This window comes from Spea bombifrons, chromosome 2 (assembly GCF_027358695.1).
Source record: "Spea bombifrons isolate aSpeBom1 chromosome 2, aSpeBom1.2.pri, whole genome shotgun sequence".
In the NCBI taxonomy this organism is placed as follows: Eukaryota; Metazoa; Chordata; class Amphibia; order Anura; family Pelobatidae; genus Spea; species Spea bombifrons.
This window is the reverse complement of record NC_071088.1, coordinates 34,223,763-34,246,687: the sequence shown is the minus strand read 5'-3', so window position 1 is coordinate 34,246,687 and position 22,925 is coordinate 34,223,763. Positions and strand designations below refer to the sequence as shown.

Genomic DNA, 22,925 nt, shown 5'->3' with positions numbered 1-22,925 from the left:
GGGGGCATCTCCGTCCTGGTGATCTGAGGAGGGGAAGTAGGGGGGGGGATAAAAGGGCTTTGGGGGGAGGGACACCTAATCAATCAGACGCTCTTGAGGCTGCTTCTTGCTAAACGAGGGAAACACAGCTTCTGTCAGGCGCGATCAGGCGAGATCAAACGATCGGCGATGAATGCCTGTCTTGTGTAACCCCCTCGGTCGGGCTCATCTCCTGCGCAGCCATTAGTTACCCCTACAGCCCTGTCTGAGAAAGCGGGTGTACAGCATGTTTAACCCTTAGAACGCCACACCGAACATCTTCCACACATGGTCCAAAGGTGCGTCTATCCCCGACCCATCTGGCAGTGAAATAGTTAACCCAGCTTCATCTCCATAGGCTTTTAATAAAACATAACATTTCGAACATAACGTTTTTTAATCTCTCTGAGGTAAATGATGACAGCCACCCTGACACTGTGAAGGGAAGGGTTAAAGAAGCCGCTCTCAGGCAGCATTGCCAGCTGCCAACAAAATGCCAAGTGTTCACTCATCATGCGCAGCCAGCGGTGACCAATCAGGAGCCGGCTCATCACACCCCTGGATCCTGCAGGAAGCCTCCATTTTAACCCTTTCTGTGCATTGCCGGGTGTAGGGGTCACATTGTGTAAATGACTTTTTCTCGTGTGAAATTGCGTCAGTCTGCAGAATCTCTTAATTAGGGGCCGGCGGGGGGAAATTTTTAAAGATGCCAAAAAGCCCAGGTAGAAAATGTGCGCTTTCACGCAAACACAAACGAGTAAAATGCGGAAGGCGATGCAAGTGTGTGATAGGAGTGATGCCGAAAATCAAATGTGCAAATATTAACCCCTTAAATTACCCGATTGTAAGCACCCTCACCTGTTGTTTCTGTCAGTCAAATTGTTATGTTATATACTACTTGTAATGTCCTGTATTGTACAGCGCTACAGAATATGATGGCGCTATATAAATCCATAAATAATAATCTGGGCGTTTTTGCTGTCCCAACAAATGATTATACACTGAATGCACCATTTAAACAGCAAGATTGTGCCCCGAATTAGTAGTCCATATTCCCCCCCAAAATTGGCCCAAATTTATGTGGGATTTTCCACATTTTTTCTCTGTGCCGTGTTCTTGTTTCATATGTTGAAAAGCCTCAACGAGTTTGTTTGTTTGATGTGAAAATACTTTTCGCTATATGATTTATCACATTGCGACGACATTTTGTAGCAAAATCACGTGATCAAAACATAGCAATTTTACAAAAATCTTGTGAAACAAAATTGTTAAAATAAAAATCTACGTGTCTAAATACTAAATGCTCTGAAATTGCTGGAATTTAATTGCAGAGATAACGTTAATGCAACATACCTAATATTTCGGTAATTGATGGCGGCTGTTCTCCGCTCCCCCTCCCCCATGCTGGCCCTGCAGCCTTTAATATATATTATCGGGAAACTTGGAGACTTCGTTCAAATTGTTGCCGGATGAATCCTTTATAAGTCGGTGCCGTTTACAGAATGCAGACGCTGGGCCGTGATTTATGGTAAAACCATTTTTAAAACAACCGTCTAGGAATAGAAATCTCTCCTCCACAAGGTCTGAAGGTTCAGGTTACCTGTCCTTCGAGTGTCACAGAGGTGACCAAGGTTGAGAAGACCCAAGCGGGTTAGGACAATTCGCAAGATACTAACAAATTGTATTTTAACAACATTCTGCAATTTAGTAAATACATATTTCGTTGTTTTTTTTTTTTTTTTAAATGAAATAATTCCACCGCCCCCTTCCTTCTAGCCTGCTTCGAGGAGGAAGAACAGCCTAGGCCCTTCTAAGGGGACCTTGGGTCAATGACCAGGCATGACATTGCAAGCAAGCTACGGTTCAAGTGAAGTTCAAAGGCCATGAGCAATTTTGTTTGGAATATTCCTGAGGGGAGGTTGCCACAGCGGCGAACAAAACAACTCTTTAGTAAGCGGCTGTCTTTGGGATGCTCACATTCTGGCCCTTTATGGTCTGAACCATAAAGCAATCTAAACAACCCCGTGACTTTTAAGACATCAAGTTGAGTAAATAAACCAGCCGCCGGTTTTTAGATCTTTTTTTTTAAAAAAAAATTGGTGAAACTTTGCCTTATTTTTCTCGACGCTAATGAATTTATTTATTTAAAAACAGAAATGCGTTACTTTTCCAGCTCATGTGCTAAATTATAGCTACTTTACTAAGTACTCACAAAGGTCAAATACCGTTAACGATCCATTGTACCTTAAACAATAGCGTGGGGGGGGGGTAAAGCTTATTTTTTCCTTTTTTTTTTTTTTGCTTGTCATTTTTTTCGGAGTAGAAAAAAAATGTAAAAATAAAAATAAAGTTTATATATATATTTTTTTTATATTTATCGTTTGAACTTGCTTGGCCTGCAAGCAGGAAGGTGGAGGCAGGAACCGAGAGATATATCTTACTTTGTGGCTCTGCTTAAGATGTTTTTTTCTTCACAGAGGTCAATGAGTTGGTTGCGTGACTAACACAAGCCAAGATGAAGCTCGTGCTAGAATATCTAGGCATTATCAGGAATAATTATTATTATTATTATCTTTTATTTATATGGCGCCAACAATGTACACAGCGCTTAATACAATACATATATGACAAGACGAGAATTGACAGACTAAGACAATCTGATACATTAGGTGGAGAGAGCCTGGTTTACAATCTTGAGGAATATCTATAGCATTGAATATCTTTACATATTGGAGAGAAAGAAATACAGGACTAGTAATGTAATCTAAAAAAAATGGAAAACAATTAAGGCTGATGATTAAATTTAATTAGGATAGGATCAACTGTCCCTTTAAAAAGAGTGTGTGCTTCCAGGGCAAGCTAGTGTCAGCCCCTGTGCCACGATTCCTTGTTGTGGTTCGCCGTATTGAGGCATTTTAAGCCTCACGCTGTGTAATCTGGCTGCGGGGGACGTGGGTTTTATGTTTTATTAATGAAGTTTTAGAGCAGAGCTGCGTTCTGTGGGAAGGGGGTTAAATTATATGACGGGAATGAGCAAAGGAACCCGAGCGAAACCATTTGACCCCCTACCCACGGAAACGTACAGTCAGGTTCTCCTTTATGAAATATTAAGGAGTCCGCTGTCATCACAGCCATTTTGCATCACAAGGACGGATGCATTGACATTTACTGGGTCTATGGTTTGCTCGTGACTTCGGAAGGTGACTTCGCTGATACTGCTGAAATTTAACTGGTCTGTGCCAGCATGTGTTACTCGGAATAAGGCCAGATAATGAGACGGGCTTTCGGTTCAGTCTAGAGGGGGAGCGGGGCTCTGCGCTGCTGTGGAGTGTTCATGCGAGCCAAATGCTAATAGATACGCGGCAAGGCAGCAGAGCGCTCTCTTACTGTTTAAAATAAGCAGCGTATCCAGCAGAACGTGGCTAGCATTGCCGTCTAGCACTCAGGAAAACCAGTGGCATTTCTGGGAACGGAACGGGACTAGAAGAGCGGCCGGTTACAGAATTAGAGTAGGGCAGTGCTAGTGGAGAGCCTGGTTATAAAATGATACTATAAAGCACTGTGTCACAGTTAGAGTGCTATGGAGGGAGTGCTACGGAAAGAGTTCCACCGAGAGAATGGTACGGCGAGAGTGCTACGGAGGGAGTGCTACGGAGAGAATGCTAGGGAGAGAGGGAGAAAATGCTACGGAGAGAGTGCAACGGAGAGAGTGTGCATCGGAGAGAGTGCAACGCAGAGAGAGTGCTACAGAGAGAGTGTTATGGAGAGAGTGCTACAGAACTAACGCAGCAGATAGGGTCTGAGTCCAAATGGAAAGCACAAATATTTAAGCCTAGAGCAGCACGATGAGAGGGGTGAGCGGCTGCCCAGAGGTTCTACGTAGTGGAGTGAACCACATCGGCCATGTTTTCCAGGAAACGTACCATTTTTAGAACGACCAGCACGTGAAAAGCGAAAATGATGTGTCCTGGAAGAAAAAAATGGCTAATGGTCAGAGATGTCTGTTTCTTTGGCCGATGGCATATAAGTACATTGGGGAAAAACCTTTACGTTGGGCAATCACAAGCTATAGTAGGGTGTGATGCGACTATACATTCAGAAATGTCAGGGTCTGGACCCCTTATATCCTGCGACTTTCACGTGGGCTTTTCTTACTTATATCACAGCTAAGAATCCCTACTTGAATGTTAAAAGGTACTCCACTATTAATAGGTTCATTTCTGTAGACAGTCTGGGTCTTTTAGAAAGTTCCCAAGGTCTGTCTGCGTATGACGAAGCAGTAAAAGTGAAAGCCCGGGCGCGAATAATATCGAGTGAACGAACACCCGAGAGAATTAGTAGAGTGTCTAGCTACGGTGTAATATTAATTGATCACCCAGTCGGGGAATAATGTTGCTTGAAAGCAAGGTAACCATTATTATTAGTAAAGCTTACTGCTCCAGAGAAGTACTAGAACTGTAGACTTATTAACAGAGTGCCCAGTTCTAGACAAGTATCAGCAGAGTGCCCGGTTCTAGAAAAGTAACAGTAGAGTGCCCGGTTCTAGAGAATGATTAACCGGCTCTGGAGAAGTATTTGCAGAGGGTTCAGTTACAGAATAACAGGATTATGGCACCGGGTTGCAGAGTTCTAGCAGCGTACTTCTCCAAGGGAGAATAAGCCTAGCATTGTGTTACAGGATCGCATCGGTTCCGGGTTTCAGGTTAAGGCAGGCGGGGGTAGAGTTACAAGGTGAGGCCGGGGAAGCGAAGGGTTACGAGGTGACACCGGGAGACTGCTGGCTCTCAGGTGGGGTCTGCGCTGTTCTCTGTTTCTTAACACATACAAAAGGAAATAGCCCCGCTGGCCGCAACCTTTTGCCCCCTTCTGATATCGCCAATGAGGGGACCCAGACCCAAGCCGAGGAAATGTCATCTGATGGGAGCCAGAGCCTTAGGCATATCTAGAATGCAATAACTTGCGCCTCTTGCGTTATAACGGCTCCTTCGCTATTCATTAATGAGGTTTAAGAAAGCCTCCAGCGGCGTATTAAAGGCAGGACTAGTTTTTTAGGCTGCGTCTCCTTCGTAGAATACGTAGAATACTGCGACTGAGCTTCGTGTCGATGAACAGGTGTAGGGTCTGTCTGTGTCTATTCGCCATTAAAAGTAACAGCCATTCAATAGGTACTATTTGTTTCAATTGACTTTTGAATATTATTATTATATAATAATATATATATATATATATTATCTCCCAAAGATTTCATACAATGTAAAAAAAAAGGTAAGTATTTATGTGCATTTTTATTTATTCAGCGCTAACAGATGAACGCTTTACGGCTTCCAATATAATAAAAGGCGAGGACAATAGTGATGAATACATTTAGAAAAGGGGGGCCCTGTTCTACAGAGCTCACAATCTAACGTAGAAAGGGAAATAGTCTTTAAGCCTTGATTGTTTATCCTACAGAATGTTTAGATTGCAAGTTCCGGGGGCTACCATCGATGTACGCTTATTTTTGGCATGCGGGCAGTCATACACAAATAACGATGACTGCTGAGAAACAGAGGCGCAGTTCACATTTCCGAAGCAAAACCCTAACGAGCGAACGCGCGGCCGTAAATAGACGGCGTCCCTCCACCGCCCTCTCCGAGCCGGGCTGGAGGGACCAGAAACCACAGGGGTAACGTTACCCTCGGCTGAACAATCTGCGTGCGCGACGCGGCAGAAAAGGGTAGAAAAACTTCCCCATTAAAGCGCGCCTCTTTTCTTTTTTTTTCTGTTGCTCTTTAATTCTGTGCGTGTGTGGGTTTTCCTTTTAACTTCAAGTTTCCTGTCGGCTGAAATGAGAAGGGAGAGGGAGGACGGCGGGGTGGGGGAGGGAGTGGGGTGGAAAAAGAAAAAAAAAAGAAGCTTGAATTCAAGGCTGACGCTTAGCGAGCAGACAAGTGCCGGGAAAGCGCCGCTTCTCTGTCTCGCTGGAGTACAATAACCGCTCTCTCGTTCGCACCCTTTATTTGAAGCGCACGTCAGCCTTATTAGTATACACAAACGCCGTCTGCTCCTCACAGCTCTTACATACATTAGTCACACGCATTTATCCTCCTCCTTTCTCGCTCGCTTGAGAACACATGTATTCCACGGTCTTCTTCCACCAAAAAAAAAAAAATATATACCCTGACCCGTTTCCCTGTTTTATTTTGCATTACTGGGCTTTCTTAAAAAAAAATCCCCGTTTTAACGCACGCAAAATACATTTTTTTTTTCAAAATACATAATGTCAACAATCCGAATGCCGCTAAATGCCGAGGATCAGCAGCTTGTTTTTGTGCCAAGCTGCGTTTTTTTTGTTTTCTTTTGCGCAAACTGTTCAAAATGATGCCGCCGAGGGAAATAACGCATTTTTTTTCATAAAAAAAAATGGGATTATTGACACATTCTTATACAGATTGGATTGCGTATGTTTCCAGCTCCTAATTTAATTTCTACACATCAATTGCTACCACGGCCCAATTGACCTTTTAAATGTTATAAATGTAAAATCTTTTTTTTCTTAATTTTTACGGTAACATTATGCGGTCAGCCCCTGCAGCTTCGGAGGTGCAAGAATTTGACGCGCGTCACATGATTGTCTCCGTGCCCTTAATCTTTAAATTGTCTAAAATTGGGAATTTATTTTCTCAAATTTTAATAAATTATTCCATTTTGGGGGTTTTCTTTTTGTCCGGTGGCTACAGAATAAAATTTGACAATATATTTACCAAATCGCCTATGGCTGTTGAGCTGGTGGATATAGGAGATTTTAATACTCGGGACAATCTAGGTGAGGAGTAATGGAACAGACCATCCAATTTTAAACCTCTCTCTCTGCTTGCACACTAGGGTCGGTCAAGATTACAGCCGCCAAGTCTGTCATCAGGCATGTCTTCTGCATATAGAGATATCTTTACAGGCTGGCTCTGCTAATAGTCCTGTTTCTGAGGTAGTGCACCTGGGGTGGAATAACAGCCATCCAAATGAAAAGGATTTTCACCGAAACCTGATTTAATTAGTACGTATCAGCTTTCCATGGAAATTACACACACACACACACATATATATATATATATATATATCTTTGCAATCCAATCCCATATATAGTAATAAAGGCCCAAAAGCTGCGTTTAGGCGGTCAGGTCAACCGGGCTTCTGCCAGAATGGACTAAGGTGCAAAAGTCCGTGACACATTTGTGACGGCCTGTTCTTTATTCTAATAAAAATATATATATATTTATTTTTTTGTCAGGTAGGGTGACCCATTTTCTCTGAACTTTACCCCATGGAGGACTCCCCCCAACAGGAATCTGTTCAAAGACACAGGAAGTGGGCAAACGAAAACGAATTCCTCAAATGTTACCTTTCTTACATCGTTTCCGAAGGCTGTAACGTGTTATCACGTGTTATAATATTTGCGACAAAAAATCAGCAGTTTTCAGATATCTGACCAATTTACGGCAATAGTTTGTAATAATATGTACCCAAATGTTTCTACTTATATAGACATAATATTTCATTATCTGCCTTTAAATATTTAAATATGAGAAATATAACCGATTCGGCCCGTCTGCAGCCAGCTTGAAGTGCGTTCCCTGGCTCTGCGTTGATGATTTTTTTTTTTTTGTCCAACTGCGCCCGTAACATTTAATTTCTTACTCAGTCCAAACCTGGCAATAGTGATTTTCACGCATTGCTGGTCGGTCTGGGACACGGGAAATGTAGAGCCTTTTCGGGGCTGGAGTGAATAAAGTCTGGGGGGGTTAATAGTTGCTACCTTAAGACCATTGAGCTCTTGGCTTAAAACATAAGTGACCACAGGACTTCTTCCAACTACTAGCCCTGTCCGAGGAGCAGAGCATTGGGCAGAATAGGGTGGCATTGCCGTTACCCCCACTGTGGACGCCAATGGTCGACGACCTACCCATCCACGTTATTATACCCAAATCACAACCAGATTTGTCCTTAACACGATGCCATAAGCTTATAGTCATAGAGGTAATAATTGCATCCTATGAAGTAATAATAAACTCTGCAATCTTGGTGGGGTTCCGCAATAACCCATCTACCCCGGTGCTTTGAGGGCATTGTGTGCCATCTACGCATTGCCCAGGACAGCTCCTCCGATTCCATTTCCATCTCCTTTTAAATGTGCCTGAATCTTCCTTGCCTCTTCTATTTAAACTCGCCTCCGCTGTCCTCTTGGCACGGAGCTATTTTAATATAATCACACCTGCCCAGCTGCTTCCCTCTAGAGAAAAATAAGTGGCGGTCGGTGCTAATAGGGTCCAGCACAGGAGGAGTTAACCCTAGTTAATGCAACTCTTTAGAGACTTTGCTCCAGGCTTGAATTGCTTGCATAATTACCTGAAATACACATTACTGCCAGACCTGCCCCCACTGCATATAATTCTTTCTCCGAGCTGTCTCCAGCAGCTGAAATCCCCCTACCCCTCCTTCCTCTCTCTCACACGCTCTCTCTTTAAAATGGCGCAGACGGCTGGGGACGGGGGAAATTTACAGGCATTAATCCGTCGATAAAAGGAGTGCGGGGAGCCCAGTGGAAGCCAGAAAGGGAATAAGGTGGCGGGGGAAAAAAAAAAAAAGTTTGAATGTAAATTTGGCTCGTGATGCATTTGTAATGACTGTCATTGTCCCACTGGAAGAAACGAGGCGGCTCGGCGCGGAATATACGCTATCTATATTACATCTGCAATACATAGTTTGCCGGGCTCCGGGGCGACCGTGCTGCTGGAGCGCTGCAATGGATTAACCCCTTAAGGACAACGGATTCTCCTTAAACCCATGAATGGCAATGCAATGTCAGCCCGTGCATGTATGGGCTTTGGCGTGAAGGGGTTAAGGAAAGCGGTCCAATAAAGCTCAGAACGGGACATTATTGTCCAATAAAATGCACATCTGTAGCCCTTAGTAAAGCGTTTGCATCCGTGTGCTAAGAAAGGGGCAGATTGAAAATAGTTTCGGAAAATATCTTTAATAATAAATATTTTTTTTATATTTTATTTTATTCAATTATCTTTAATAATAATTAAATAATTTTTAATTTCACATGCACTTTATCATGTAAGTAATGCATGGAAAAATGGAAAAGCAGTGGTTAAGTTTCATGGCCCCCGAATAAGACCCACTCGGTGCTCCATGACGTACACTTCTTCACAAGCAGAGACACTGGGGGGGAAAAAGCATTGTGACAGTTTAGCGGAATACAAGCAAGCACACCAAAAGAAAACGACGAGCCAATGGAGCACATTTTGCAACAACGTGTTAATACCGCATCCCAAACAAATATATGTATAAATGTTGGCAGGTCCAGTTTATACAAATTATTGTCACGTAAGCAGAAAATTTGGACTTGCGGGCTTGCGGCGTTTTTAGAAATTATTCTCCGTTGAGACTCATATATATAAAGAGTGATTGTAGTAAAGGTGGAGAAATCATAAGAATCATTGCTAATTTTTCCACTTTTGCAATAGAATTGCCTTTTACGCAAAACCCCCGTTGGGAAGATGCATATGGGCGATAGGTAGCTGTGCTATCAGATGCTGTAGACTCAAATATATATATGTGTGTGTGTGTATATATATATATATATATATATGTATGTAACGGTTTGTCTGTCATTTCTTTGGCTGTATGTACTGTAATAATTGCTGCGTAAATTGTTGGTACAATATAATATATTATTATGATTTTTATTATTATTATCTTTTATGTAAATATAGCACCAACAATTTACATAAACTGACTGACAAAGACAAGCCAATATATAAGTGAAAGAGGACGGCGCTCGCAAGCTTACAATCTAGAGGGGATGGGGTATAGAAAGACGTAAGGTCTGGAGCATCTATATGCACCCAACTGCATACATACATCGATCAGAAGCGGATGCTGCGGGAGATGAATTGCCCCCACTTACCCTACCCACGACCCCAATGTAAGATCGCTAAGATGAAAGATGGAGAGGGGGCTTAGAAGTAGCATGACTCGTCTCGAACCCACATTTGGTCTTGATTTCCTGTGTTTTTGTGACATGAGACGTTAAATTTAAAAAATTGTGGGATATATATATTCAGCTCAAGTATATAAACTAGCCCTCGCTGCTGTGAACACCCACTCCCATCAGTCATAACCTAGCTGAGCACGATGGGAATGGTGTTCTGCCCTCCACCCGATGATCCCGTCCCGGGGGCTCATGTAACATGGAAGGGGTTAACGATCGCGTTGAATAGCTGTATCGGAGGCTGACATTCTCCACGCTCAGAGCTTGTACTGCACTCGCACCAAGATGTCCTAACCGTAGCGATCTGCCTCTTATTTTCCACGCTCGCCCATCCTGTGCTTTGTGCTGTTATTATTATTATTATTTATCATTTTATATTGTGCCATCATATTCCGCAGCGCTGTACAATGGGAGGCATCACGACACAGGGCTACCGGGAAAAGGGTAGATCTAACAAACCAACAGGCAGAGGATATCACACCATGGGGGACATGACCAAAACAAGCTATTTATAGACCAAAAGCGAGCAGCAAGGATCCGGCTTTACTCTAAAATGCCATTTAACCCATTAAACCCTAGCAGCGTAGGAATCCTTCCCATGAAGCTTGTGCTCTTCTATAATTACTAGTCAATGAGCGAAAGTTTTTCGTTTTTTTGGCCAGTTATAGGTAGCCTTAAAAGAAACAAAACCCACAATTTTACAAACCCCCGCAGGAACTGGGGTATATCTATTTAAGGCGTAACCTTTTTACGAAAGCAGAATTTATTGAGCGCGGTTTGTGCCCAACTAGCTGTTCTGAACTGCGAGGGGTTAAAAATCCCCAGAGATCTCTGTAGGGTCGCCATACAGATCACCAATTTGTATCATTACCAAGTGTGATCTCATCCGATCCTGTGTTGCCAATAATGAAAATATGTTGCTAGCCCAGCCAGCAGGAAGACAGACGATAACTGTCCCCCCCCCGCACCATCTATTCACGAGCGGCGTCTCTTTATTTACAACGCGCTTCGCGCTGGCGTCTATTTGCATGGCGCCAGCATATGCCGTGGAGCTGTAAACGCACTAATGTGCACACGCGGATTCCCAATTAGTCGCAGGCCCCGCCGGCCGGCCGGATCTTGCCCTCCCCTGGGTCCCGCTGCCCGCTCATTTCGCACACGGCAGCCGCGGCACTCGTGATGGGAGCGCAGTTCTTTCCCGCACGCATCTCGGAAGCGGTCCAGGCTTTTAACAATGTGCATTCCCCCGGCTGGGAACAGCTTTGCAACAACAAGCTAAGAAAACGCCTCTTTCAGGACAGATGGCAGACTATTTCCGTTCAATCAGAGCCTGTTACGCTGCATCTACTCTGCTCGCATGCTGAATATTCCTTACGATTGTTCATCTGTCTTACGGCCCCATTGCTGCCATGGAGGCCTGCCATGCATTATAGGGAAATGACACCAGCGTTGCCAGAAAATAATACATTTTCCTGAAACGTATCAGCAAACGGATAATATATACAACATCCGTGCCTCCAAAAAGATATCAAAGTATAAAAAAAAACAAGCGCCATGCACTCAACGTGACCAACGTCTCTCTCCGCAATCATACAATGTACGACTCTGCGTTACAGCTTCGCTCGTTAACGTCGGCTTGTAATTCAGTACCCAAAAGAGGTATAAGCTAACGTAAAATACAAAAGTCCCCAAGAAACCCTTTTTTGACGGTATTCTTTTATTTTTGCTGTTACACGGCCAAATTGAATGGCTGGGATCAAAATAATGAATCCAGAAGAGCAGTTTGCGGTGATTTGCGTCTACTCAATCAGTTTTGCCTCCAGCATGATAGATAATAATCGCAGATGAGCACGATGACATATGGATGAATGTAAAGTTAGAAGATGATACGCGCCATCAGGGCAGGGAAGCAGCAGCAATCACAAGGCTGTCCCAATCCAGTCGGCGTAGATTAATGGCGTAGAACCGATTCGGGACCAATAGTGTGGTCATGGAGCAGATTATAATTAGCACAAGCCAAGCAAACCTGGTACTTCGCCCCCCATCTATTCTGAACACCCCTGCCTGATTATTTTCTCTTCCGCTGCCCCGCTGTGCCAGTCCCTAGATCTCCGCTCTTATCTCCAAATACTCCCCTAACTGCCCATGACTCGATTTTCTCTGCAACCGTTATCTCTTCTTTCCACTCGGGTATTAATGGTTTTACCCCAGCTGCACCTATACTCTGGAATTCTGCCGCTCTCCCCTACTTATTCTAACTTCAAACGCTCACTCTAAATCAACCGGTTCAGAGACACGTACAATCTACCAAAGAACCTAGACCTTCTCATAGATTGTAAGCTCACAGGAGCAAGGCCCTCTTCTCCTCCTGTACCAGTACGTCTTAAGATGAACAATTAACCCATTCCACTATGAAACTCATATACACTGGGCACTGGGCACATTAAAACGACGTCCTGGATCTCGAAGCCAGTAACTTTGCTGATCCCCTGGTGTAAGGGGCTTTGTCGGCCGGTACAGCGGAGGCGGTTTACGTGTGTGCCGGTTTGTGTGAAGTCCAGACACTTTCCTCCTGTCATTCTCTCTGTCGTTGTTGCGATGTGCTGCCACATTCCAACTCGGGACACAAAGGATTTTTCCCCGCAAGCCTTCAGAGATGTTGACAAAGCAAATAAGACGAGGTTTCTCCCCTGTCTGGGGCTGGCTTTTAAACTACGGTTCGATTTTTTTTTTGCATTTCACTAAAGTGTGTGTTTAGACACGCAACGTTCACTAGCGAGCAGCGGCTACACAAATCGCGGGCGTAAAGGGCCTTACCGACACCAGCTGGTGCTGCGCAACTAAAGCAGATAGTACCTTAATGGCGTATTAAAAACACGGCGAATTCACGCTGTATTACAGGAAAAGGGTAAGGACGTGAACTACACGTATTTAATCGCATGACATTAATTATAGAGAGCGAGCAGATTAGGAAGCGCCAAGAGAGTGACAATTAACAATAACATTCAAACTGACAATAACATTAACGCGCGCAAAGACATACTGCTACTGGAGGAGGAGAGAGCCCCTTGCTCGTGTGAGCTTACATTCTACCGGCCATGTAATAATAATAACGAATGGAAGTTCCAGGTAAAATGGCGCTAGTCTACGCCGTATAATACTAACGAGAGTATATAGGCGATTCCGCGTTACAGATTTGCAGTCTCCCGTCATTCTGCTTCCCACAGGTGCATCGGTAGAAATTTGCATTGTGCAATAACAAGGGCTCATTAGTAAGGGTAATAAGTCGGTGCCAAATGAATACAGTTTCCCTGCCCTTTGTCAGCCCGATCTTGTTCATGGCCAAATTGCCCCCATCCCCCATTAACTATAAGGGCATAATAAATGTACTGTGACGTCCTGGCTGTTTCTAGCTTCCCTCGCCCTACAAGCCTTCGTATCTCAGACGGGCTTTGGATTCAGAGACACAAAACGCAGCCCCGCGAGCTTTGTTGTGAACGCACGCGGCTGTCCCTTTGCACCGTGATCACAGCCCTGGCTCTCGGGCCCCCGCCACACCTGAGCCGTATCTTTGCTACGGTGCCACCGCGTCGCCAAGCGCCAGCCCCCGGCGTGTTATGTGTCACTTGGCTCGCGTCTCGGCTCCCTGCCCTCGTTACAGGCGCAGCCAGTGCTCCGTGTCCCGCCATTGATTGACCTGATAAGGGCTGAGAGGCGTATCTGGCCTGCAGCTGCCACGGCCTGGGCTCGCCTGTGCAGCTATTAACCCCATCATGACTGCCGGGAGAAAATGACTGCCGGTTGGGTTAACCCTTCAGGAGACAGGGGAACCTGAAATTAATTAGGGAAATGGGACACCACGACACCCAAACCACACCATAGAATCATTATGGAACGAATGTAGCGATACGATGTGTTTTTACTCTTTCAAGCAAATAACTTTCCACCACGCCTTTTTTATGCCTCCATATTTCGCGCTACCTTTGAAGATTTGCACCTTCTGTCTGGAAAGACGAACGGGACAAAGTACGTAGAATACTCCCAGACGTGAAGGAATGAAGGAAATAAGATGAAGGAAATAAGTGGGGGGGGGGGAGAGAACTATTTCTGGCCTGGACGTTACCAAAAGCTTGCGGAATTTGCTTTGGTCGCGATTCCCACTAAACATCGCCTCGTCTTACCGCCCCGCCGCCAGTAAAATAGTTTTAGGACTCTCCTATGACATCATGGCGAGAAATTAACCCCTTAAGTTGAGGGTGTCACGCACGGCATCACCCAGCCTCTGAAAGAGTTAAGGTCGCAGGTGTCCGTTTTATTCTCCTGGCCACGCAGACCGGAGGTAATTTATTTCACACGCTTACAGCAGATGCTGGATCTCAGACCCGCGAGTCCCATGTAATGACAGAAATATGTAGCGCATTACTATTCCGTATTATTCCCCCCCCCCAGACAAGTGGATACGGCGTTTGCAATATCGATAATTCATTTGAAATCAGAAGTCGGAATAATCAAGGTTACCCCAAACCATATTCCGAGTTCTGAGCGATTTTCTGCTTAACGCCGCTGAGTAGAAAGCGGAACCCGTGCCTTGAAGTGTTGAATGATTTAAGGTTAAATAAAATGTCACGCTAGTTGTGACGAAAGGTCACACTTTTTTTTTTTTTTTTCCTTCACGTCCGTTGGGCAGGATGATGGTCGGTCTTCTGGTTACACGGTTCCGGATGTTAACAAGAAATTAATGAAAGCAAAAAGCCTGAGATCAGAAATGCAAAGTTCACCCGAGTGGAGTTTAATCTCCTGTACCAAAAAAAAAAATATTTTGAAAGAAATATACTTTTTTTTTAATTTACTTTTATTTATTTATTTTTTTACCCCACTACCGCTCGACTCGTGATTTCAGGAGATGAGAACATTGATCTCCCAGATGCAAAAGCGAGACGGATCCAGTAAGGAGATCTGCCCTGGATTTATTAAAAGAAATCAAATATTTATGGTGCTTTTAAGCGCCGTCCCCGCAGCTGGGTGCAGTGGTGTGTGCGAGCAATCTCCGCTTCTTGGGAGGTGCGGGCTCGTGGATTGCTTTCGTCTGGGGTTTCAGGGCTGCATTCTTCTTTTGATCAGACGGCTTTGATACGGCATATTGAAAAGCCTCGTGAAGGGCTCGAGCCCCCTCGCTAAGGCTGCTGGCCCCTTTCGGTGAAAGCAATTCACGCGGGTTGTCCCATCGGCCAGTTAATGCTGGACACCTATATGCCGTACGTGATGCAGGGAAGTCTGACCAGGATGCCAAATAAATACGCCATTGACATAATTAAATTAGTTCACGTTAATTTACACGTGTCCAGCCCGAGCTTGCCACAGACCGGCCGGGGGCATATAGAACTCATATATAGGTGCCCAGGTTTTAATTGTCAATTTGGCAGCTTTAAAACAAAACCTGATGTTTTCCGTCTCATACAGCATATTATTATTATTATATTATTATATTATTATATTGTCATCTTTTATTTATTAAGTGCCAACAAATTATGCAATTTAAATGGGGCAACAGTAACGTTAATATATTTCATAGTATGGAAAATCCACAAAGAAGCTGCATGCATTTCAATTATATCTTATTTTCGCGCATCTTGTAATCCTGTCCGATTCTACCTAAGCCTTTGGACAATTAAAGCGAAGCTCCTGCCATAATATATACGCACTTTCATACCATAGCCGTCGCCTTTAAAATAACTCTATAGACATTTGCCTGGTTTGGCATTTAGCCAAACGCATCTCCCGCAAGCCAAGAAAGGTGCAAACGTATAGCGTTAATTTATAGGTGACAGCTCCTGCCCGCCCGTGTATATGCGTGCTCCAGCGCTGGTTCATGCGAGATTTCCAGGGGGTGTTAATAGAGGCAAAAACGATGGGTGGGTGCGTTTTAGGACAGTAAGTCCTTTTTTATGCATAAAGTATAGAACGCACGTTAAAGTATTTACTAAGTAATTCAATCTACACTCTTCATTGGTGGTGCTGTATGGGACAGTATACTGTTCCTTTAACAGGTCCAACAGCTCATGACCTCTGCGTTCTCTCCCCATACATACTGCATTGGTGCACCTTTGAGACAAAGTGGTTAACGGGTTAAATAATCATAGCAGCCAAAGGGAGGAATATTCCTGCCGATTGCTTCAGTTGTGACAGTTGGCATGTATGGGTGTAGTGAGGTATGCTTTAGGGCCATTTTATCCACATTACTCAAGGGCAGTACTGATGCTGGGAGCCAGGGCCAGCTCTATATGCAGCAATAAATAGATAGCGTTGGCTATTGAAGCTCTCATTGAAAACCCTGGAGACAGAAGGCCGCGGCGGTGATATCATCATTATTACAATCAGGCGGGCAATCGACAGTAACCCGCTGTCCTCTGCTCTGCGAGCGGGAGACGGCACTAAGGACACTGCCGGCTACCTCTCTGTATGCATGCCAACAATGTCGAGCTTGCGGAGCGAATCAGTTTCTGACAAGATGCGGTGGCAGCACTTTTATCCAAATTCTTGGGTTTCTATGTCCTTGCTACATGCTCGCTGTCAGTAACCCCCCCCCCCGTCCTTAATTACCTAGATGGCTACATTTATATTTTAGGCTCAATTACATGATTTCTCTACCTCTCCCGGTTCTGCGTAATTTTTTGTAACATTGCATATCGGCAACTGTCAGCTGGGAATTAAATATGTAAAGATGTCGCAGCTGCAAAAACTGTGATTGTGGCAATGTATACACGCTTACGTGCAACAATCACACGCATCCCGTGTAAAAAATATCAGCCAAGCTGCTGGGTCTTAAATCCAACATGGCGTGATTCCCCACTAACTCGTTTCGTTTGCCCCTACAAAATTATATATTTTTCTTCCCCCCGCATTTCTTTTGAAATCCTAATTCTATTTATAAACCGTCATTTGGTATCAAAAATAATCTAAAAAAGTTGGAAAAAATAAGAATAAAAAAGAACTGTATATAGCCGTTAAAAACGGGAAAAAAATAAACTGTCAATCTTGTGACAACTGAAGACACAAGCATTAACCCCTTAAATGCCACGCGATTGTGCAGCAGGGGAAGGTCAGGGCCACACAACCAGAGCTGGTTCCCCACAAAGAAACTCAAGGCTTTGACCATGAAGCTGCCTGCAAAGGCTGGGGGGGCTCTGCTTCACTATTACTAGTTTGCCCCGACTTCCGGGCAGATAGCAGCAGCAGCGCCCTGGTGACATTTTTTTGCCCTCTAGAGACATTTTCTCATGACGTACCTGGTACATCATTGGTCAGGAAGGGGTTAATATACAAAAACCTTGATGTTTCTATGCATATAGCCTGTGATACACTCATATCCGGCAAACATTTTGCGCTCCTAAAGAGAAGGCACATCGAAAAGAAGGGGGCCACAGGGATTTGGGTCCCAATGGGGTGATCTGCCCCTTAGTAAAGTACCCCAGGGACCGCCTTCCGTCTCCCTGAGAAGAATAAAGCACTGCCGGTGCCCCTATGATTCGGGATGCCTGGTGCCGAGATGGCCCTGGAATTACCGATGCCCGGGTCTTTGCCGTGGGGGTGGGATGGAGTAATAGTGCTGCAAATGGCTATAACATTTAATTAAAAGCAGATGAGGCACCTCGGGAGACAAACAAGAATATTAAAAGCCCACTATCCATTAACCCTTTCAGCATTACAACGGGTAAGCAGCTCCTATTCATTCTGCCAGGGCTTGTTAGGAAAAGAAGGGTTTTTCTTTTTATTAATTCCTATCGGTTTTGTGTTAGTTGTACGGCTGACAAAGGCTGAGAATCGTGGTGCGGTGAGCCCTGTTAATGCGAAATAAAGCCCCAGCGCTGCCCGTGCGATCCCCCGGAGCAAAAGGCTTCTCCGCTCAGCCGCGATCTGTCACCTCTCCCGGGAGGAGAAACCTTGAAAGCTCCTCTCCGCACAGCCAGAGGGATAAAGCAGGTCAACAGCCGCCCGTACAGACGTTTCTAAAAACAACCCCCCCCACAAGTGCCGCTCTATAATGTCAATATCCATGCGAGGGACTCGAGGTCATTCAAGGAACAAATCCGCCACAAGTCACTCCAATTACTTTCCGCGTAGGCCAATTTACTTTATACGGTTAAATCGCCTTACTTCATTGAAATCCCCAAGCGGGGCAAGTGCCCTTTCCCGGACTGCCCATACCCAGGGGCCAGCGCAATACCCGGACGCCAGTGCCCATTCTCAGAAGCCAGTGCCTGTTCCCAGACGGCAGTCCCCATTCCCGAGCTCCAGTGCCCGTTCCCAGACAGCAGTGCCCATTCCTGGATTCCAGTGCCCGTTCCCAGACAGCAGTGCCCATTCCTGGATTCCAGTGCCTGTTCTCACACACCACTGCCCATTCCTGGATTCCAGTGTCCGTTCCCAGACAGCAGTGCCCATTCCTCGATTGCAGTGCCCGTTGCCGGACGCCAGTGCCCCTACCAGTGAACCAAATGTCCTTCACAAAGAATGTTGCTGCCTGTTCAAATATACACGATACTAATACTCTTTTTTTTTGAATTTTGTTTAAATTGCCTGAATTTTGATGCAGCCTCTTAGCAAAAGGGTTTACCCAACCAAAAAAAAAAAATTCCATCCACGGATTTCACCTGAAGAAGAATACAAATCCCCCCCAAAAAAATATTCATTGGAATATATCAGCAATAAAAAGATTAGCTATCCCACCTCCCAGGACGTGTTATCTAGCCGAGAGCTTCCAGTTCCTTGGTATGCAGGCTTGAACTTCTGTCTGAGGCATAGTATTTCATCAGCGGTTGGGGGGGGCTCTGCTTGAAGCCAGATCTCTCTTTCAACCCACGGAGAAATGAAATGACTCCACACTTGGCAAGATGCTGAAAGCCATGCTATATTTTAGAGCCGCGGACCCCGTGCCCTCCCTGCTTGGCAGAGGCTTGTACCGGGGCCATGGAGCTTGGCCTCTGTAACAATTACCAGAAGCCAAATCCCGATCTCTACTATCACTGCAGAATTTATTTATCCGCTATAAACAAGTGCGTTTTTAGCTTAAACCAGAAAACGGAGAAGATTTTATCTCACAAAAGATAATCATTAATAAACAGAGCTATTTCTGAAATATTTTTTTTTTTGTAATTATCCGTTTAAGCGGCAGAACCCATTAGATTTAGTCACCGACTAAACCTATTTGTAGGCTTCCGATCTATCTTACGTTTCCCGAGCAGAAGAGTCAAAGAAATTGAAAGGAATAACGAAAAGACCAACAAGGAAAAGGAATAAAAATATCAGGTGTGGGGAGCGATCGCGTTCACGGGAATGAAATAAAAGACGCACGCACAGCCCTAATAGCTATACATCTAGGTGTCGTACCGGCGTTTCGACCCAGTGGACTTCATCGGGGTCAGAGTGTAAGCGGGCAGGCAGGGCTCGCTTTAGTGTATCGTACCCTTTGAGTATACGTATTGCAAGAAGCGCTGCGTACATTGTCGGCGCTATATAAATAAGGCAATAAATGTTGGTTTTCAGGATATACGTTGGCCATTGGTTACACAGACTGCCCCTAAAGGGTTAATGCAGGCTTTAGCACATCAAAGCTGTAGTGCCGCATCCGTGGAGCGCTGCTCGCGCATATAACATCAGGCAGACGGGGATCGCTCGTATTCCCGCAGCCGGCTGAGATTGCTTTTTACAGCTCGCTTTCCCAAGAGTTCCATGCGGATTTCTCAAGGGGGAGCCGCGTATTTGCTCATGAGTAATGAGCAGCTTGGGGGGGGGGCATGGAAGCGGATTCTGACCCCCCCCGGGCTGCCAGCTCGGTACAAGGGGTTAACAGGAGCAAAGCGCTCCCTGTACAGAGCGGGGAGAGGTGTTGGAAGCTTCAGCCGCCTGCAGCTCTTGTGAGGACTCGGAGGCCACAGACAGTGGAAACTGGCGACACGCCAGCTAGAGGGGGAGGAGGGAAAGAGAGGGAAAGGCGCCAGAGAGTGAGAGAGCGCCGGAGACAGGCAGCACACAACCAAAGAGACATACGGAAACCGAATGAGCGAGAGCGGCAACCAGGCACGCAGCGCGATAGGTTGGAAAGTTAACCCCAAAATAAACAGACGGCGTGGTGTTTGAAAGCCGGAGGTGGCGTGCATCGAGAAAATGCTATGGCGTGCGACTGTGTGTGATGAGAGTTGTAGTTGGAGATGCTGTGACTGCCTACGGGAAGCAGACGTGGAGAGTTGAGAGTGATGGGAACACATCGTGCAGTGGTTTCCAGGAACAAATAGCCCCAGCTGTGTATAAGAGTCATGGTTGAGAGTTTTGAGAGTTGTAGTCAACCAATAACCAAAAGGCCGGAGATTGCCCAATCTGGGGGGGGGGGTGAAAGGTAGACAAGGAAACGATCGACCGCGCAGACGATAGACACGGTTAAAGTTTACTGGGCAGGAGTCGCCCGCGTGTACTGGGAGCTCGTCAGACGCCGCTTCCCGTACAGAGCAGACGGCGGCAGAGACAGCGGAAGCCGAGTCCGAAATAGAAAAGTATGAAGAGGCAGGAAGGGAGCGTGCGTGACGGCCACAGAGAGAGAGTCACACCGAGGGGTATCCGCACAGGCCAAGCGCCTGCGAATATTTCACTAAATGCCCCTTAAAAATGACGTCCGCGCGCCTCGTTACAGACACCGGTGTCCCGGTACGGGCACTGGCCGGCGGATATAGGGCATCCTCGACTTACTAGAGCGCTTGCAAAATAATTCACTGCCCCGCGGGGTACGTGGCCAGGCATGATTAGCTGTTATTTACGAACGTGGCGGAAATCTCATGTCACCCATTTATTTTACAGACGATTACACCCCTGGCTTAATAGCGGCGGTAATTGTACGGACGGTCACGCTTTCCCTGTGACCTGGTAATCCAGCAGAGAAGGGGTTAAAAAGAAGCCCCAGTTTAGGCAGCGCCCGATAAGACTATCTGAGCCGATGATAAAGCGAGATTACAGAATTAGACTGCTCTCCGACGTTGTGGAAAGCGTGCGGTGCGCGGCTGCGGGGGTTTCACAGGATGTTTGCCTCCATTCTCTAATCTAAGGTTTATTTTCCATCGCAAACGCTTTGAAACGGGCGGGGGGGGGGAATCTATGATCGCTACACCCCCCCCCCGAAAAAAACCGCCTTTCCCGGAATGACGATCTAAAGAAAAGTGAACCTCTGGATCCAACGTGTCTGATCTGGTGTTCACTTGTAAAAGATGGCTCTCGGATACTGGCGCACGGTGCGGCGGGGAGGAAAAAAAACAAACCAGGGATCGGGTGTATTGATGAATAGGCAGACGGGCTGAGAAAGGAAAAAGACATTAGAGCCTTTTAAGTCTATTCATCGTGTGTCAATGTCATGAGAAGGAGCGCCATAAGTGAATGGGAATCAGCAACTTTGCCGCGTCCCGCAATAATAATTTAGGCTGAAAAAAGACACAAAAAGTCCATCAAGTTCAACCTCAATGTTGACCCAGAAGAAGGCAATAACCCCCCCCCCCCGGGGCGATTCCCGGGGGTAAAAATGCCTTCTTGACTCTGGTTTCTACCGGATCAACAAGCTTATAACCAGTCCTGTCCTTATATTCCCCCGACAGCGAGCGTGCCAACCGTGTGCCAACCATCGGCAACCTCCACCCGCCGTGGAAGAGCTGGCAGTTTACCCACTTAGAAAGAAGAAGAAAAAAAAAGTCCGTTGAGCGCAGATGAAGAGATAGGGTTAGGGAGGCGTGGAAACCAAGAGCGGAGACAGATACGGAGTCAGAAATAATCCCACAGTCACGCAGGAGCGAGAGAGACGGCGGTTAACCATGAGAGTGCCGGGCAGCGGATACGCCAGGAGACGGGGAGAGGCTGCGCTATAGAGATTATACACTCAGAAGCAGGGTGGGGGATAAAGTGGGAAAGGACAATCAGAATAACGAGATAAGACACTATTTGGATGTGGCAGGCGGCAGGGACCCCCGTGGCATGGTGCGGCAGGGACCCCCGTGGCATGGAGCGGCAGGGACCCCCGTGGCATGGAGCTGCAGGGACCCCGGTGGCATGGTGTGGCAGGGACCCCGGTGGCATGGTGTGGCAGGGACCCCGGTGGCATGGTGCGGCAGGGACCCCCGTGGCATGGTGTGGCAGGGAGCCCGGTGGCATGGAGCGGCAGGGACCCCGGTGGCATGGTGTGGCAGGGACCCCCGTGGCATGGAGCGGCAGGGACCCCCGTGGTGCGCTCTTTGGAGTGCCAGATTTAGATAACCTGCACCTTAGTAGATGCGACCGGATAGCGAGGGTCATCCGGGGCCAAAGGTGTCGCTTTGAACTTGTAGCAGATGGGCAGTCACACAAAAAAACGAAGCAAGTGGGGCAAAGGGTAGGCAGGAAGCCAGCAGGGGTATTGAACCACTGCGGATTATGACTCCCATCATGCCTAACCCAAGCGTGACCATAGGAACCAAGGGCACGGCCGTTATGCCACCCAGCAAGCTGATGATGCCTCCCTTGATGTAAATGATGCAGGGACCCTAATTTGACGATCTACCCACTGGGAATTATAGGGACCCATCCCCCACAGAGAACCATCTCTCTTTTAACCCCACATAGAAGTCATGAGGCTCCTGCAGCCCTCGCTCTAATACACGATAAGGCATGTGGATGTGCCTGATGGGAGTTGCAATCCACAGCAGCCACAGGGGGCCAGAGATCCCCGTATTCCCGGCAAACACATGACGGTTGTGCACTGCGGTCTCCACGCGGCTTCCTCTGCCGGGTTTCCCCTCCGCTCTCACCTTCCCCTACTCCCGCACAGCAGCGCTGACACCAGGGGAGGAAGGAAGGGGAGGGG

The 22,925-nt window shown here is 46.2% G+C and overlaps 1 protein-coding gene across 1 annotated transcript in view; it reads left to right on the top strand.

Annotated features, from left to right (window-relative positions):
* BCOR (BCL6 corepressor) overlaps window positions 1-22,925 on the top strand; it is an 83,590-nt gene that overhangs the window by 28,235 nt on the left and 32,430 nt on the right. The gene's annotated exons all lie outside the window — the stretch shown is intronic.